Source organism: Bos indicus x Bos taurus, chromosome 29 (assembly GCF_003369695.1).
Source record: "Bos indicus x Bos taurus breed Angus x Brahman F1 hybrid chromosome 29, Bos_hybrid_MaternalHap_v2.0, whole genome shotgun sequence".
Classification (NCBI taxonomy): Eukaryota; Metazoa; Chordata; class Mammalia; order Artiodactyla; family Bovidae; genus Bos; species Bos indicus x Bos taurus.
In genome coordinates this window covers 11,839,815-11,851,800 of record NC_040104.1, presented here as the reverse complement: position 1 = coordinate 11,851,800, position 11,986 = coordinate 11,839,815, and the positions used below count along the sequence as shown (strand labels likewise).

Sequence of the window (11,986 nt, the reverse complement as noted above, 5' to 3'; positions counted from 1 at the left end):
ACTAGGTGTAGAAGCCTTAAGGAAGAAAGTTTTAAGGCTATGACCATCAAAGAAGAGGGGATCAAACAGTGAGGGTGTGAAACAGAGAACTGATGACTTCTGATTTCTTGGGTCCAGTCACTGAGATCTTTGTATTTTCTCTGATTCTTGTGTCCTGGATTCCCAGAATCACTTCAATGAGTCTCCCCTTTCCTTGAAGCCAGTTGGAGGTGGGCTCCTCTCAACTGTGATTCAGACTTTGTTCTAGATCCTTCCCAATCATTGTACACCTCCCAGAAACAGAGGCACCCATTTGTTTCAACACCATTACAAGTGAAACCCTTTATTCTTTAATGAGAATAGAGTGTGCAGACCACCAAATACAGTTCACCAGCATCCTGGCAGGAGTACCCTAAGTGTGATTTAGTGTTTGCTTGCAGCGGCCTTACTGATTCCTGAACCACTCCAAGCATTTATACTGCCTGTGCCAGGCCAATCCTGTCATTTCCTCTATCAAAGACTGAGAAATACAGCCTCAGGAAGACGTCACCCAGGATCCAGGTCTCTCTAGATGTCCTCACTCTGTTCTCTTGAAAGGTTGTATAGCAGTGGCCTCTAGAATCCTGAGGGAGTCAGAGACACACACCAGTCAGCCTGAGCCCTTACCTGCGACTCCCACAAATATCCAGACCCAGCACAATTCTTGGTTTTATTTCCATCTTTTGGTAAGTATCCAGGGATTTTCTCATTAGCAGGGAATATGGGAGTTCATCCACAACCAAAAGGGCCAAGACATGAGGTTGCCATGAGGAAGGGTGTGGGGGAGAGGACTGGGAGTTGGAATGATAAACAACAAAGTCCTACTGTATAGGATAAGGAAGAATATTAAATATCCAGTCATAAACCACATGAAAACGGATAAGAAAAAGAATATACATTTCTGTATGTGTATAACTGAGTCACATTCCTGTGCAGCAGAACTCAATGCAACACTGAAGATTAGCCACAATTCAATAAAATTTTTAGAGAAGAAAAAGAGTGTCCATAGTTATCCTCTCTCCCTGTTTCTTTCCTTCTGACTCCTGCTCTTTGTTTTCTCTGCAGAGAATGCTGGTTCTCCTCCTGCGTCCCCACAATCCATACTTTATTTAAAAAAAAAAAAAAAAAAAGCTTTATTTTGTATTGGAGTATAGCTGATTAAGAATATTCTGAGTTTGAGGTGGACAGGAAATGAACTCACCCATATGTATCCATGTATCCTGGTCCCCAAAATACCCCTCCCATCCAGGTTGTCATACAATCAAGCAGAGTTCCCCGTGCTACACAGTAACTCGTTGTTGGTTATCCATCTTAAATAGAGCAGTGCCCACAACATGTTCTTGAAGACTTAACTTAGGAACTCTGGGAAGCCTCTCAGCCCACACTCACCCTCTTTGGCCACTCCAGGCTTGAGTGGGTAACGTACTCTGGTTCCCCATCCCCACTGGTCAGTCCGTAGCCTTCATCACCCCGAGAAAGTCCCTAGGGCCCCAATGCAGAGCACCTTGGGATGCCATTTGCATGGAATCCAGTGCAGTTTTGCCTAGAACCGAGCAACCCTCCACATAGCTCCATGAGTTTACACTTTTAGAATTCCTGAAATTTCCTCCCTTCCTCAAAGCCTTCTTTCAGACCATCAGCCAGCTCTGAACTCCCCTAGGGAGCTGACATGAAGCCTCCACCTTGTGCCAGGGCTGAGCAGTCACTGTGCACCCTTTATTCACCTTAGTATCCAACCTCCCCACAGAGGGGTCAGGTATCCCAACTCACAAAGGGGACACCTGGCCAGAGCTAGGGGAAGATGCATCCGAGAACTAGGGTGACCATGTAATTTATCATCCAAAGCAGGAAAACTGCAAGAAGGGAAGGGAGACTGTTAATCCCTATGGTGGGACAGCACACTGGGAGTGTCCCCAGTCATTCTCCTTGTCACACGGCCTATTCAGTGACCGCTAGAGCTGACTTTCATGTTCATGCATGTGAGGTTTCAGATTGAACTGAAACTCTTTGAGGACTGAGGACCTGAGTGTTCCCCTCTCCTTGTGACTCCCACCATGCCAGCATGGTGTGGCATCTCCACATTTATTTCAGGATGATCAGTGTCCCACACGGCACTTTACTCTCAAGTGGTGCTTTTGTGGCAGGCTCTGGCCCAGCAACAGGGCTCAGCAGCATCTGCAATAGTGCAAGATGGCCTGCACAGGGTGCCCTACTCCCAGCAGCAGCCCAAGGGTTCCTGCAAGTTCCTATTTGAGAACCACCCCTCAGGGTTCTCCCCTCACCTTGAGGATGTAGGCTCGAGCTGGCACTGGATATTTGATGCCCTTGATGGTGAAGATAATAGAGGGCAGGGTATTGACCGAAAAACATGAAACATAGTACTGTTAGAGAGAGAGGGAGAGAGGTTGGCCCTGGAGATCCTTCTTGTGTGTGGAGACTGGGAGTGACCCTGGGGCATGACCCTTCACCTCAGAACCCCGTGGTGTGGTGCTGATGAGCTTCTGGATATTATTGACCAGTCTTCTTGGCCAAGGATCAGTGATGTCCTAGAGTCCATAAGGGCCTCGCAGCCACCAGAACAAGCAATAACCTTTCTTTTCATGGAGATGCTGAGAGACAGTGTGACAAAGCGGCATCAAGGCCACTCTGAATCTCCCCAGAGCTGCCCCCTTCCCAACTGTCCCCTAAACATCCCTTCATCTTTTGGGCTGACTCTTTTCTTTGCTCTTGACACAGCACCTTCCTTGACATCCTGAATACAGTACTTGAATACACCATGATCTTTTGTATCTTGCCACAAGCTGGTATTCCTTCCTAGAAGTCTCCTTCCCTTTGACTAGCAAATTTCTTATCATCTTCCAGATTCCAACTTAGTTGTCATTTATTCAGGGAAGTCTTTCCCTTGGTGTTTATCAGTCTCCTGTCTTGGTCACTTTCTGTAGACTCTCTCGTGTCTGCTGCTGCTGCTGCTGCTGCTGCTGCTGCTGCTAGGTCACTTCAGTCGTGTCCAACTATGTATGATCCCATAGACGGCAGCCCACCAGGATCTTGTCCCTAGGATTCTCCAGGTAAGAGTACTGGAGTAGAGGTGGCATTGCCTTCTCCATTTCTCATGTCTAGCATGTACCAAAGTCACAATTCACTATGTGTGTGTGTCATTTCTTGTGCATCTGCCTTCTTAGATGTGAGGGTGAGTTTTATTCTCATTGCCTCCCTAAAGTGCCTGGCACACAGTGGATGCCCAATGCTTGTCTGTTTAGTGAGTGAATGAAGACTGAAAATAATGAATGAGAAACATCCAGAGAGCTGTATCTGGTGGGGAACAAATAATGGGTCAACCACAGAGTAAAGATGGAGATTCACGGGTATAGCAGATTCTCATAATGGTGGGAGAGAGGGGTTCCTCTGGGAGAGGGTGTCTCCCAGCACTGTTCCTACAACCAGCTCAGACCCTGAGACCCTGGCCAGGAAATATATGACTAGCCCACAGAAACTCCAAAGGACAGGTCAGCTTTCATCTGAGGGTATCACAAAGAATCCTATCAATTATGCCCCTCGTCTTCTCATCACGCCTGGATCCCACCTTCCTGATTCTCTGTTATAGACCCTGCACCACTGTGTGTCCAGGTACATGGGGTGTCTTTTTTTTTTAGTTGCTTTCAAGTCATAAGACTGCAGCCAACCTCTCTCCACTGCTGGGTAGCTGCTCCCTAAGGAGACCAGCTTTTCCCATTTGCTGAAGACTTTCCCTGTTTTTAAACTGACATTTATTTGTACTGAGAATTTCCTTGGTCCCAGGTAGCCCTGGACAGTTGGTCATCTTATAACTGTTTTCAGGCCAGTGTAATTCTCCCTGATCCTCTGTTTACCACACTGTAGAGTCCTCTAACATGCTCCACACCTCACAGGGCAATGGGTGCAGCCCTCTTCCAGCTGCACAGACCTCTCCAGACCCTTTTAGGACCCTGGTCAGAGCCCTGGTCAAAAGGCCTGAGATTTATGAACCCGTGGGTTGTTTACCTATGTGTTTATGTGTTTGTTTGTATATGTGTTTGTATGTGTCTCTAATTGTGCATTTGTGTCTCTGACTATCTATGCATGTTTATATGTGTCTGATTGTGTGTTTCCATGTGTCTATGTGTCTGTCTGTGTCATTGTAAGTGGTGTATATGTCTGTGTCACTATGTGTCTGAGAATCCATTTGTGGGTGTCTGCCTGTGTCCGTGTACAGATGTGGGGCATCACTTGGGCTGACCCTCAGAGGGAGAGGTTACTGGTCCATATGTACATGCCAGTCTCCTGCTTGGATCAAAGGTACTCTGTTGAGCACTCCCTGCTAGTAGGCTTTGTCCACCCCACCAAACATCACCACACTGCCCTTCCCCTGCATCTGTAGAGAGAAAAGAAGGGCAGATCTTTGGAGGACAGTAACAACAGCACTGTCTGAGAGCTTGTGTTTGTGCTTGTCTACCCATGAAGGCCCTAATAAGGTCTCCATTTACAGATGCAGAAATCAAGGCTAGGAGTGATTGAGAACCAGACTGAGGTCAGTAACTGGCTAATGAGTGGCACAGAGGAGGTTAGAAGCTGAGTTACATGGCTGGGCTCCACCCACTATGTCTTCTGAAGAGGCCCAGGACCTCTTGCTACCTGTGTGCTCAGAAACCCTCAGATAGCACGGTGCTGAAGAGTTTTTGCTTCACCCATGTCCAGCTTGTCATTTTTCAGGAAAATCAAAGCTAAGTGCTAAGGATATGGGTTCAGGTCACCCAGAGTTGGCTCCACTGGCCTGTGACCTCTACTGTCCAAAGGGACTCACACTAGAAAGGACCCCAACTCTGCTCTCCCTGTCTTAAAATGACTAATATTTCTTGAACAAGGGATCCCACATTTTGTTTTGTGTCCCACACTTATTTTTCACTGGCTCTTGCGAATTGGTTAGCTGATCCTGGGCTCCCAGTGGAATGCTAATGAGGAAGGAAGATAGCCACCATCCTTCTCCTTCCTTCCTGATCAAACACATAAGCAAATCGTATTGTTTTTTCCTCCAACTTGTTTCCTGTTGCCTTCCATTAGTCTTCCTCCTCACTCACCCCGTTAGACCAAGTTACTGGTCTTGAGCCCAGGAGCAGGGATGTGTTCCCTTAAAGCATTATTTATAAAAACCAGTGGTGATGCAAGGTAAGTCCCTAGTTATCCTGGGTTAGATTATCTCTCAGGATACTTCTTTATCAAGTGTTCTATAATTTTCATGCACCTGAAAGCATCTTACAGCTAATTTGGAGAAAGGGATTGACCATCTCAGACTTACTTGCTCAAGTAGAAGGCAAAACAGGCTCAGAAATGGCACCTTGATTCTTCAGGTTGTCAAAGATGGGGATGGCTCCAATGAAGGATATGTTGGGGTAGTTCCAGCCCAAGATGCCATCTAAAGGTATACCCTCAAACCCATATTCTGCCATGTTTAGACTGAACAGCTGGTCATTTCTTACAAGGTCCCCAATCTGTGGGAGAGAAGAGTGTTCCCACTTACAGATACGTGAAGTGGGGCTAGGACTGGGCTGGGGTGCATTGCCATTAGATCCTCAAAGAAGAATTGAGCCTGGGCTGTCTTTGGTGGACCTCAGATGGTTAGACCAAGCTGGGAGGATTCCATTTGTGAGAGGCTGTGAATTTTAAAACATCTGCCCCTCTGAAAAACACCACCTGAGTGAGTCAAAATGGCCTTGTGGCTTCTGTCCAGGTGGGGCAACCAAGAGTCAGGCCAGGACCCACTGGTGCCCCCTTGTGAACAAAACAATCGAGAGCAAGATAGCCTTCTCTTTGGCATGAGGTAATGATAGGAATGGGCTGCATTCTCTGTAAGGGACTGTGGATTCTGCAACTGTCCAGGTAGACAGAATCTGAAAACAAAATCTTGCTTGCAGGGTTGTATGAAATTATTGCCTAGGAAATTCACTTCTGGGGATACGTGTGTGTTTCTGTGAGTGTGTATAAGAGAGAAAGAGAGAGAGGGGAACTACTCAGGTAGTTTGGGGAGGCAGGCCATGGGTTTTATTAGACTCTCAAAGGTCTTCTAGAGTGAGAACTCATTTATCAGGCCCCCTGACATCTCTGGCCTCCAGTTTCCCACTCTGAATACTTGAAGCCCTTGATTGCCCCCAGGGTCCCCAGAACAGTTTTATCCTATCCCAAACACCCCACAGCAACTGCAGTCCTGAAAAGCCAGCCCAGCTCCATCACTTACCACATGTGTGACCTTGGCAAGGCCCTTGTATTCTATACCTCAGTTTCCTCATATGTCAAATGAGCTAATCAGACCACCTGCTGTGTGTGGTTGTTGCAGGATTAAACCAATTATTACCTGAAAGTGCCTACAACCGTCTGTGAATATAAAAGTGGGTGCTTTTTTCCCATCTTCTCGCTTCCAGCAAAATGAACCTTGAACTGCTCATGGGCAGAGCAGCTGCAAGTCTGCATCTCAAGCTACTCTCTGGGTTACTCTGGGTTAGCTAATCCATTTGCTTGTGTGTCACCATGGGGACTGCGTCCCCAGGGACAGGATCCTGTGGGTAAGATGGCCAATATCTATGGGAGTTAGGCTAGGAAGTGTCCTGCCAGATGTTCCTGCATCTGTTTTCCAAGCAGGGGTCACTCCATAGCCAGTCCTGACTCAGCTTCTCTTTACACATTACCCAAAAGGTTTCATAAGCAAGAAATCCCTTCATGCTCCCAGATCCATAGACGATGCTGAAGGTCTTTTGGGTAGGCCGGAAGGTGGAAGACTTGTAATGTCTGAACCTAACTTGTGTAGCTGCAGACACAAGAGATGAGTGTCATCAGGTGCCAAGGGTGGAAACGTCGGCAGGGCAAGTGAAAGATGGTCCAGGTACGGAGTGTCTGTACTCACAACAGGCTGGACAGGGGCAAAAGAGGGAGAGAATGTACAAGACAGGTGAGCCTGTGTCTAAGATAACCTGAACACAAAAATAAACTCAAAATGGATTAAAGATCTCAACGTAAGACCAGAAACAATAAAACTCCTAGAGGAGAACATAGGCAAAACACTCTCCGACATACATCACAGCAGGATGCTCTATGACCCACCTCCCAAATTATTGGAAATAAAAGCAAAAATAAACAAATGGGACCTAATTAAACTTAAAAGCTTCTGCACAACAAAGGAAACTATTAGCAAGCTGAAAAGGCAGCCTTCAGAATGGGAGAAAATAATAGCAAATGAAGCAACTGACAAACAACTAATCTCAAAAATATATAAGCAACTCCTACAGCTCAACTCCAGAAAAATAAATGACCCAATCAAAAAATGGGCCAAAGAACTAAATAGACACTTCTCCAAAGAAGCCATACAGATGGCTAACAAACACATGAAAAGATGCTCAACATCACTCATTATCAGAGAAATGCAAATCAAAACCACAGTGAAGTACCATTTCACGCCAGTCAGAATGGCTGCAATCCATAAGTCTACAAGCAATAAATGCTGGAGAGGGTGTGGAGAAAAGGGAACTCTCCTACACTGTTGGTGGGAATGCAAACTAGTACAGCCACTATGGAGAACAGTGTGGAGATTCCTTTAAAAACTGGAAATAGAACTGCCTTATGATCCAGCAATCCCACTGCTGGGCATACACACTGAGGAAACCAGAAGGGAAAGAGACACGTGTACCCCAATGTTCATCGCAGCACTGTTTATAATAGCCAGGACATGGAAGCAACCTAGATGCCCATCAGCAGATGAATGGATAAGATAGCTGTGGTACATATACACAATGGAGTATTACTCAGCCATTAAAAAGAATACATTTGAATCAGTTCTAATGAGATGGATGAAACTGGAACCTATTATACAGAGTGAAGTATGCCAGAAAGAAAAACAGCAATACAGTATACTAACGCATATATATGGAATTTAGAAAGATGGTAACAATAACCCTGTGTATGAGACAGCAAAAGAGACACCGATGTATAGATCAGTCTTATGGACTCTGTGGGACAGGGAGAGGGTGGGGAGACTTGGGAGAATAGCATTGAAACATGTATAATATCATGTATGAAACGAGTCGCCAGTCCAGGTTCAATACATGGTACTGGATGCTTGGGGCTGGTGCACTGGGATGACCCAGAGGGAGGGTAGGGGAGGGAGGAGGGAGGAGGGTTCAGGATGGGGAACGTGGGTATACCTGTGGTGGATTCATTCCGATATTTGGCAAAACTAATACAATATTGTAAAGTTTAAAAATAAAATAAAATTTAAAAAAATTAAAAAATTAAAAAAAAAAACAAAGATAACCTGAAGTTCCTGAGGCGGTGTTCCAATGGTGATGTTACCCACATAGAACAATTACAGGGAGAAGGAGGGAGTGGGTTACTGCAGAACTGGCTGCCCTCTATTCCCACGCTGCTGCCTCCCTCTGGGTATCACATATCTCTTGAGATCACTTTCTAACCACCGTGCAGCTCACAACCTTTGATCACAGAGGTGCTAGCATTTGATATTGTTTTTTCTTATGCTACATTGTATGCAGGATACTGACTCTATGACCAGGCATGGAAGTGGTACCTCCTGAATGGGAAGCCCAGAAGCATAACCACTGGGCCTCCAAAACTGCTGGACACCCAGGGAAGTACTGGTGCCTTCATTTGAGAAGCTCTGTAGTCTCTTCAAACTCAGCCTTAGCATCCCCTTCTCCAAGATGTCCTTCTTGATCAACCCCAGCCACTCCCTCCAAACTCAGACCACATCCAATCAACACCACACAGGTGACCCTTTCATTTGACATGTATTTACTCTTTGCCTATCATTCAGGCTGGCATGGGCATTCTTGAAGACAAAATAAGCCGTTTTCTAATCTAAAAGCTGTAAGCACTGTGTTAGATTCTTATGGCCTTACACGGAATACAGGTTCAGGTACTTTTTACTGCTGTGTTCTTGCATCTGTGGAAACTGAATTCCTCTGCCTGGGGATTCACAGTTGCTTTGCAATTAGTTCTACCTTTTGATCAGAGATGGTTCACTCTTCATCTGTAACTGAGTGACTCCCTTACTTCAGAAGTTGCTGCTGCTGCTGTTGCTAAGTCGCTTCAGTCATGTCCGAATCTATGCAACCCCATAGACAGGAGCCCACCAGGCTCGCCTGTCCCTGGTATTTTCCAGGCAAGAACACTGGAGTGGGTTACCATTTCCTTCTCCAATTCAGGAACGTGAAAAGTGAAAGTGAAGTCATTCAGTCATGTCTGACTCTTAGCGACCCCATGGACTGCAGCCTACCAGGCTCCTCCATCCATGGGTTTTTCCAGGAAAGAGGACTGAAGTGGGTCACCATTACCTTCTCCTCAGAAGGAACAAACTCCATCAAACTAATGACACATCTTTGACACAGAAATGGACGTTTACCTGCCACTTGGTAATTTCTGGGCCCAGTCACCAAGACCAAGAGTTGAGGATGATAGTGCCTTCTCCTCTGGGTACAGCCACTGTTACCCAGGGTTTCTGCCTCCTGCAGGAGCCCCAGCCCCAGCATCCCACCTGTCACCTCCAGATGAGCCCCAATGCTAGGCTAGAGCACCAGGGGGCACTTTGGAGGACCATCCTCCCAAAACCTGACATCCATGATGTTGCTCAGGGGGTGAATAGTTATATTTGACCCACACGAAGAAATCTAGGACAGTCCGTAAGCATGTTCCTTCAAGAAATTGTTCAGCATGTTTTTTTCACTGAGGGTTTATCTCATGGTCTTCACTTTTGTAGAGGTATTCTTTCATCGAGCATTTGAAAAAGAAAATAAAGAAGAAGTTACAATTAGCTGTCAGTGTTAAGGTATAACTGTCATTGTAATGGCACTGTGTATTTTCCAATCAATTTTATGAGTCACCTTATTATCAGAATTTTATGTATATGCCATGGCAAAAACATAGGTTTGAATAAAGATTCTGTTCTGTAATGTTGGGTAAACCATATGACCCTGTGGCGTCTCAGTCTCCTCTTCAGAAAAATGGTGGAATGTAACAATACAAACCCTCCAAATGGGATATCTTGGGGAGAGTGAAGTGATGGATATAAGGTGCCTGATAAGTAGGAAGTCTCAACAATGACAGCCACTAGTACTGCTGTTGCCATCCCACTGTATCCTTCTCATAGAAGCTCAGGGAAGGAGGTAAAAGGGGGATTCCTCTCCTCTTTTACAAGGGAGGAATCTGAAGTTCAAGAGGTTTGTGAATTGGCTGTGGTCACACTGCTTGTCAGATATAAAACAGTGTATAAGTAGCTCTCCCAATCTTTCTCCAAGTTGAAGGAGGAGAGATAGTTGAAAAAAGAATCCAGGAAATAGGGAACAAGTTAGGGAAGTGTAGAGGCTCAAGAAGGAAGGATGAGTCAAATGAAAAATTAAAAGAAAACAACACAGAGAGAAATACACTCAGAGCCTTCCAAAGAGATGGAGAGATAAATGATAGTGATACAGAGATGCAGACATAGACATATACACACTGAAGTAGAGAGGGAACAAAGAGAACATGCTAAATAACATGTAGAAAAGTGCTATTCCACAGGACCACACCTACATCTGCATTGACTGTGCACTGAACAATTGCAAGGAGTTCCAATTTCAATTGTCATGACATGACTGGACCCCAAGAGTTGTGCAGCTATGCAAATCTACACCAAGACCCTTGGGACCCACAGTTCCTATAGCAACATGCTTATCAATAAGTAAGGGTTGAACTTTAAGATTATCAGGGAAATATTCCATTCCCGTCTAAACTGGATGAATAGAATAATCAGATGAAAAGAAAAATCGCAGAAATGAATATGATGTGGCTTACAGCCTCCATACTTACATGACTCTGCAATCTGAGAAGGCCACTGGCCCAAGGAGCACCAGCCACTTCATGCTTCTTTCCTGGCTCCAAGTACTCAGGAAAGTTCAGGTTCTTAGCATGTAGTGGTGCCTGGGAGCCCCTAGTTATATATGCTCTGACATGCCCTAGTTTAGCCCTTTAGGCCAATAATAGGTCTAAAAAAAACACAAAAGTCTTGATAAAATCTTTTCCTTCATCAGTGTCCTTGGCAAGTGCACTTTGAAGCTTCTCAGAAGACAGAGAATTGAACTGTAATCTCTTCCTTGAAGCTTGGTTGGAAAATCAAACTGATCTGTATGGACATCTAAGAAGATGGAGAACCTTGTGTTCTTGGAGAAAAAAACTGCTAAACATCATGAAAATGGATACTAAGGGCCATGCTTGACATTTCTGGTTTCATGTCATCTTCCTAGTCACTTCATGAGATATGCATTGCTGTCTTCATTGGAGAGGAGACTGCTAGGAGGATAAGTTGTCAAATGACAAAGTGAAGACTTCAGGGACATCCCAGGGACATACAACTGGCTTTAGGTAGTGGGTCTAATGGCAGACATCAGGGGTACCTATGATGCCAGTCTGCATAAAAGATTTAGGGCAGAGCAGTACTTCAATTAGAAGTTTTTCAGTATTAGAATTTTTCAGTATTAGAAAAAATGTCATATGCATCCACAAGGTATTTTATATCATCCAAAAAACATACAAGGAAGTAGTGTGTTCTGGGTTCTGGGTTAAAGGCTTCAAAGTTAAAGTTGATCAAGACAAAAGTAATCTTTATCTTAAGATAGCTAGTAGTCTAGTTCTCACAACTCATGGCCCCAGGAGGCAAGAGAAATGATACAAGGTCTATGTTGCCAGGTTGAACCCTGAGCAGCACAGGACCCTCCCAGCACAGCACTGGGAGCACCCTTTCCTCCACTTCACTCATGCTGGAAAGCAGGCCAGTTGGCCATGTTTTCAAGAGAATCAGAAGTTGCATATTTATGTACAATGTACTGATTTTAATACTAGCAACTAATTTTTTTTTTTTTTCAAAAAAAAAAAACAGTGGGAATGAAATCTACAGCAATGTGCTGGAATCATCCTTCAG

At 45.0% G+C, this 11,986-nt stretch overlaps 1 pseudogene; it reads right to left on the bottom strand.

Moving 5' to 3' along the window:
* Positions 1–452: 452 nt before the first annotated feature.
* On the bottom strand, positions 453–10,931 carry LOC113886476 (annotated as a pseudogene).
* Positions 10,932–11,986: the final 1,055 nt, after the last annotated feature.